The following is a 7,660-nucleotide window of genomic DNA, read 5'->3' on the forward strand; positions in this document are numbered from 1 at the left end:
TCCTCTTGTCTTAGCTTCCCAATTTGCTGGGATTACCGGTGTGTGCCACCGTGCCCAGTTTACACTCTCTTTTAATGTTCTTTCTTTTTTTTCTTTTCTGGGTGTTTTGTTTTGTTTTGGTACCAGGGATTGAAGCCAGGGGTACTTAACCGCTGAGCCACATCCCCAGCCCATTTTTATATTGTATTTGAAGACAGGGTCTCACTATGTCGCTTAGAGCCTCGCCTTTGCTGAGACTGGTTTTGAACTCATGATCCTCCTGCCTCGGCCTCCCAAGCTGCTGGGATTACAGGCCTGCACCACCACGCCTGGCTACACTCCTTTTTAAAAATGGCTGTTGCCCTTTACCCCAACACCATTCGCTGCTCCCCTGTGAACTCCGGCCCTGATGTGCTCCCTGTGTGTCTTTAGGTGTGTCTTGGAATTTCAGATTGACACGTCCCACAGGCTTATTCTCATCTACTTTTACATCAGCAAGGGCGCACACCCTGCTGCTCTCAGTACCACATTTATAAGACCCACTGAGGGGGCAGAGGTTGTGGCTCAGAGGCAGAGTGCTTGCCTGGCATGTGGGGGGCACTGGGTTCGATTCTCAGCACCACATAAAAATAAAATAAAGGTATTGTGTCTGCCTATAACTAAGGAATAACTATTTTTTTAAAAAAAAGACCTACTGTGTTTCTGTGGGTGCATTAATCCCCTCTTTTCACAGTTGGGTGGTACCCTTCGTATCGTGACCATCACATTTCATTTGTCCCTTTCCACTAAAAAAGGACCCCCAAACCCTAAACCCCAAGTCCCTGTTGTAAAATAGGGAAAACAAACTGTGCCCTACTGTGCTTCTAACACTCCTGATCATCAACATGTGCAGGCCTTTGCCACACCCGCCAGTGCTCCAGGACCAGCAGGGGGTCCTACAATTCAACTGAGTGGAGTCCCTCAGATTCCGCAGGCTAAGGGCTTTGTCCCACAGGACTCCCCAGTTCAGACTCCCACACAAGGCCAGGCCTCCCGTCCCTCCTACTTACCCAGGGTGAATCAGGGTTCCCACAACCCCCATTTGAGTTGAATCATTTGCTAGACTAGCTCACAGAACTCAGGGAACTGGTTTATTATAAAGGAGGTTGCAAAGGAGACAGGTGAACAGGCCCATGAGGAGGCGCAGGCGAGGTACTGGGGAGGGGTGGGGAACCTCCAGGTCCTCTCCAGGCACATGGCCCTCCAGTACCTCGCCTCGCGGGTTCAGCACCCCGGAGCAACCAGGCTCCCTCAACTTTGACCTCTGGGGTTTTATGGCGGTTTCCGCACATTAAATCACTGGTCATTGGTCACTCAACTTTCAGTCACTCTCCCTTCCCCAGAGATTGGAGTGACAGGGCGCAGTGCCCTCCAAACATCCAAACTTCTCTTCTTGGCTTGATCTTTCTGGTGACCAGCCCCCACCAAGAGTCACTTCATGCACTCCTGGCATCCCAGCAACTCCAGAGGCTGAGGACGCAGGATCAAAAGTTCAAGCCCACTCAAAAGCAGCTTCTCCACATCAATTCAGGCCTCTTTTACTTGCCCTCTTAGTATTTTTGGTTGTGAACTCGTGATCACCTGTAGCGACCTGCAGTGGGCCCCTTCGATGTGTTAGGCACTGTTCTAGGCATTCGGCTGGTATTCACAACCCCATGAGGTGGTTATCATGCGACCCATCTTGCAGACAGTTCAATTGCGACACTCTCCACTGAGATGATCTCCAAGATCAGTAAGTAACAGAGCAGGGATATGAGGCCAGGCCACCCAGACAGACCACTTTGTCCTTGGAAGTCATCTTACACCTCAACCCAGGCCAACTACCACTTTCAGAGGACATCAGATGACAGCAACTGCGTTAGGCTCCCTTTCCTCTTGAGCGAAGCCTGCCATCTGACACTGCAGCGTCCAGGAGCTCCTGGATGAACACAGTCATCTCCATGGCCAGGTTACCTCACATCCCTGCTGGATGGAGCATGTCGGGGGTTTTTAGGACGGCAGAGAAAGGTCAATTGGCCGCCCACACCTAGCCCTCCCCTGCAGGAGGACAATCGGATGCGCCAGGGAGACCAGTCAAAGCAGGATCTCATTTATTGAGAAAACACACACAGCTAATATAATGTACAGGAGCCAATCAGGATAAAGGTGAGCAGGGTGGGGAGAGTTCACGTGTACACCCACCCTACAGGCAGTAATGGGAGACGCGAGCTGTCCGGGAGGGCAGAAGGGTTCTGAGCCTATCCTAGAGGTGGTCGGATTCTTCATCACAACCCACGGCAATGCCTTCTGGCTAATCACCAGGCGCTATCTTAACCACCTGTGGCCCCAGGACTGGGAAGCGGGTAGCAGCCAGCAAGTTAGGTTTTCTCTTTTCTGATGCAACATGTCCCACGTTACATCATGCCCTACAGGAGCACAAAGCCCAGGACACCTCACTCCTTGAAGACAGCGCACCCAAGCCAGAAGCCAGAACTAGAGATTAAGTGAGCCTTCGGTTTCCCAGGGAGCCCCACTTCCTTGCCCAGTGGACTGCAGGGCCCTGTCACTGTGTTTGGCAGATGCTCGTCTGTGTCACCAAGTCCTGGGGACTGCACAACGACGGCTTCCCCAGAGCCTGCGCTGGCTCTGCGGCCCCGTGTGCTCTCCCAGGTCCCTCTGTTCTCCGTCCTCTCTGGCTGCTTGGTCTGCTTGTTTTGGTCCCCTCTTGACTACTGCTCATGGTCCCATGTCTTCCCCATTCTCCTATCTCCAGCTTTCTCTGCGAGTCCCTGATAACTTTTTCTTTCTTAGGCTTAAATAGCATCCCTCCGCCGGCCTTTTCTTTTCCCCAACCTCTGGTCCTAAACCTGTCCTGGAGCTGCTTCCAGTATCTTGCTTCTTCCTGCCCCATCCCACTAGGAGGCCCCCACTCGATGTTCCTGGGCAGGCTCAGCGGCTCTGAGAGTGACCCTCCCTTGCTCTGCTCTCTTCCTCCTAGAGGACCAGAGGAGGGGATGGCCTCCTCCGGTGTATGACAGTGGCTCTAACTTGTCCTTTGATGAGATTTCAATAAAAGTGACAAAATAGCTCTCGGTGGCTGCTTGCTGACGTTTTGATCGATTCTTCTTCTCCAGGCAAAGCGACCGGCAGGGATCCTGTGGGTATCGCTTTCATTTCTTGGGGGAATAATCTCCTTCACTCAGCTCTTCCAGTGAATCCTGATCACCTCAACACATCCTGTCTCACCTCTGTCTTCCCTCCCCCTCTCCATCAAGCCTTTGAGTTGACTATAAGGTCACCCTATTTTACAGTCTAGGGTACCTACCACACATCATTTCCCAGCACCAACCAGACCTCCCTCAACAGCTGACTCCAGCTGACTCCTCCTGACCTCCTCCGAATTGTGAATACTTTGGTTCTCGGTACATTTGTTACCAAAAGCTCACTCCTTGTCCCCGATTCCAATCCAATAACAGGGACATGGTTTTGAGAAAAAGGAAAAAGAAGGTTTATGGCTTTGCAAAAAAAAAAAAGGAGACACACAGGGGACTCTAGTCCCAGAGGCTGTGATCCTGCCCATCAACAGGAACAGGGACCTTTTCAAGAGGTGACTCCAAGGCTACATTCCACTGATCTCTGTGGGAGTTGTACCTCACGTGTCACTTTGGAGGCAGTCATTTCTGAGATCTTCTGGTGCCATCCCTGAGGTCTGGATTACTTTGTTCCAATGGTGGGTGGGTGCTCAAGGACAGATAACTCTGCCTGAGTGGGGAAGAAAGGTAATCCTGTGTCCCCTGAGATTAGGGAAGGGGAGGGGTTAGGGAGGAGCAGGGAGAGAGGAAGAGAAAGAAAAATGTCCATTTTAAAAATCAGTTGCAGGGGCAGAGCAGCAAGGGCTGTATTGAGAGCATAAAGTGGACACTGTTCTACATTCAGAGCCCCACACTTTCTCTTTTTCCTTTTTCCTGGGAATTGAACCCAGGGATGCTCTACCACTGAACTCGTTATTTCAAGACAGGGTTTCAGTAAATTGCTGAGGCTGGCCTTGAATTTAAGACCCTCCTGCCTCAGCCTCCTGAGTCACTGGGATTACAGGCAAGCAGGCACCTTGCCCCAAACCTTCTCACCTTTTAACAAAAGACAAATTCTGAGCTACCCAAAATTTAATTCTAAGGGCCAGAGATGGAGCAGGAAAGCCATGAGGGAAGTTAATCAGTTAACAGTGTTATGCCAGATTCATGGGACCCCAATAGACCTCCAGGAGCTGAATCCCATGCAATCACACAGGAGTGTTTATTGCAAGCTCCAGTCTGGACTCACAACCCTTTCCGATGCAGAGGTCCCAGGGAGTGAGCCCCGGTCCTTAGTTCAGTGAGATTTTATAGGTTTTGGGGGAATACTCTATTCGTCACAACATCACACAGCAAATCATTTCATACCGCAGGAAAATCAAACAACAACTCTTAACATTGATTAGCACATTCACTGGCGGGAACAAGTTGGGTAGGGGTGATTGGTGAGTTCAAGTGGTGGATACATTTGAACTGATTGGTTTAGGCCGCGGGGGGTTGCAAGAGTGTTTCCTATGCTGAACTGCAGGGTGGCCTAATCATGTTATTAATCACCGAAACTACTGGGAGGGCCACCTGGCATTTCAGATATTTTCCCTGTCTCATGCTGATTGGTGGTTGCTAGGGGGTTGCTATGGGTCCTCACCTAGTGTAACTGAGTCAGGGACACCTGGCGCCGCAGAACCCTCCTGTTAACTCAGCAGAGTGGGTATGTGCCTAGGAGCGTTCTGTAGGTTTTTCCCAGGACAAGGGTCACGTCCCCTCCCTCTGGACAGGCCTTGAGGTAGAAACTGGTTCTCAAAAATGGAGTCACATCAGTTTCTCAACAGCTACAGGAGGAACTAACAAAAGACTTCCGTGTTCCTGCATGTATCTGAAACCTTGTCACGGCTGACCACCAAGGGCACGGTGACCTGGTTAAGTGTAAATAACCAATCCAGAAGCAACAGCAAGCTACAGATGGGCAGCCATGCCTACCCCCAGGCCTTCCTCCTCATGTTATCCCACTCTTCTCATCCATCGTACACACCTCACTCTTTCCTCCCCCGGTCTTTTGCTATAAAAATACTCTTAGCTCTAGTCTGATGGACACTTTTCCAGTGGCTCTCCAGTCTTGCTGCTGGAAATCGTGGGCACTTGTCCTAAAGCCGGATCCTTTTTCTGGCTAGAATCTGTAACTACTCAATAAACCCTTTTACTTTGGAAGTCTTTCAGTCTCAAGAGTTTGGGCTTCACACTTTGCTCTTCCTATCCCCTCTCCTTTCAAATCTCCAGCTGCACACCCCCCCACACACACACACACATACACAAGTGCACGTGGCTGAGAATGCCACCAGATCTTTCCGAGGACTGGACCTTGTGTCCGGCCTCCCCTGAAAAGCGCTCACTGAAGTCCCCTCCGACTCCCTGTAGCTCTCTCTGCAGCACACAGGCAGGCACGATTGCCCTTGGGACACCACCTGACTTGGCAAGGACAGTTCTTATTTATCTGCAGTGGGGGGAGGAGGGTACTGGGGATTGAACTCAGGGCACTCACTGAGCCACATCCCCAGCCCTATTTTGTATTTTATTTAGAGACAGGGCCTCACTGAGTTGCTCAGTGCCTCGCTTTTGCTGAGGCTGGCTTTGAACCCGTGATCCTCCCGCCTCAGCCTCCGGAGCCGCTGGGATTACAGGCGTGCGCCCCCGTGCCTGGTTTGTGTTTTATTCTCTTAATAAGATTCTTTACTACTTCAAGACAAGGATCTGCATCTTCAGACTCCGTGTGGTCGATGGGAAAGGAGTGTAGAGCCCTGTGGAAATGGGCCAGGCAGCGTGGCCTCTCTGGTCCCTCCCTCCTGCCAGTCACGTGCTGCCTGGTTCTGTGGTCTTCTGCAGGCACATGGCACTCTCCAAACCTGCCAGCTGCAAACTCCTGAGGTGGGGGTCATGAGGCATCTCCAAGTAAGTGTCATGTCTCACCTTCCCAGAACCTGGTGCCATTGCAGAGGGTACTTGGCAAAGAATAGTTCAGCGGGCACAGTAATCAGGAGCCACAGTGGCCTCTACCCTTAGGCAGCAGAGAAGGGGAAACTTGAAGGGATTAGAAGCCCTTAAGCGACCGATTGATGGAAGATCAGCCTTTTCATTTGCAAGTCCCAGAAGCGGCCCAGGTAGTTAAGCCCCAGGCCAGGAGTGTCTTGGCCCCAGGAATCCTGGAGGAATTAGGCATCTGAGGCCATCATACTGAGCTGATGCGACCTTGCAGGTTGTGGATTGTAGTCTTGCATCTTTGGTTTCCTCCTGGAGTGAGAGCTAATTGGAAGCACAGGAATGGGGACTGAGGACTCAGGGAACTCGTCTCTTCTGCCATCTTGGTTCAGAGAGATGTCCTCCCTGAGCTTCTTGTTCCCCCATGAAGAAATGTCACCACGGGCTGGGGATGTGGCTCAAGCGGTAGCGCACTCGCCTGGCATGCGTGCGGCCCAGGGTTCGATCCTCAGCACCAAAAATACAAATAAAGATGTTGTGTCCGCCGAAAACTAAAAAATAAATATTAAAAATTCTCTCTCTCTCCAAAAAAAAGAAAGAAAGAAAGATATGTCACCACCACTCACTCATCCGTTGCTGGTGAGGGCTGCAAATTGGTGCAACCACCATGGAAAGCTGTTTGGAGACTCCTCAGAAAACTTGGAATGGAAGCACCATTTGACCCAGCTATCCCACTCCTCGGTTTATACCCAAAGAACGTAAAATCAGCATATTATAGTGATGCAGCCACATCCATGTTGATAGCAGCTCAACTCACAATTGCTAAACTATGGAGCCGACCTGGGTGCCCTTCAACAGATGAATGGATAAAGAAAATGTGAGACACACACACACACACACACACACACAAATGGAATATCACTAAGCCTTAAAGAAGAATGAAATTATGACATTTGCCACTAAATGGATGGATTTGGAGAGTATCATGCTAAGCGAAATAAGCCAATCCCAAAAAAACCAAAGGCTAAATGTTTTCTCTGATATGTGATGCCAATTTACAATAGGGGGGGAGCGTTAGGGAAGAATAGAGTTATATTGGATTAGGTAAAAGGGAATAAAGGGAGGGGAGGGGTATGGGGGTAGGAAAGAGGGAGAATGAAACAGACATTATTATCTCATGTACACATATGACTGATGACCTATGTGATTCTACAACATGTACAATCAGAAAAATGATAAATCGCCCTCCATTTATGTATATCAAAGTGCGTAAATGCATTCTACAGTTGTGTATAACTAATTAGAACAAATTGGAAAAAAATGTAAAAATACCTGTACAAAAAAGAAAAGAAAAGAAGGGTCACCACCAACTGGGATGGCTGCTGACCATGCCTGCATTCACTTCCTCTTGCTCCTATAACAAACTTCCACAAGCATGGTGGCTTAAAAGAGCACCAATTTATTGTACGTCCGTTCCGGAGGTCAGGAGTCAGAAATGGATCTCTCGAGGACCACAGGGAGACGCTGGCAGGGCCATCCGGGTTCTTTCTGGAAGCTCTGGGGAGACTCCATTGCTTGCTTTTTTCCAGCTTGGAGAGGCCACCCATGTCCACGGGCTGGAG

This window comes from Marmota monax, unplaced genomic scaffold (genome assembly GCF_021218885.2).
Source record: "Marmota monax isolate L192 unplaced genomic scaffold, Marmota_monax_Labrador192_F-V1.1 WCK01_AAM20220418_F8-fsc00038, whole genome shotgun sequence".
NCBI classification, from domain to species: Eukaryota; Metazoa; Chordata; class Mammalia; order Rodentia; family Sciuridae; genus Marmota; species Marmota monax.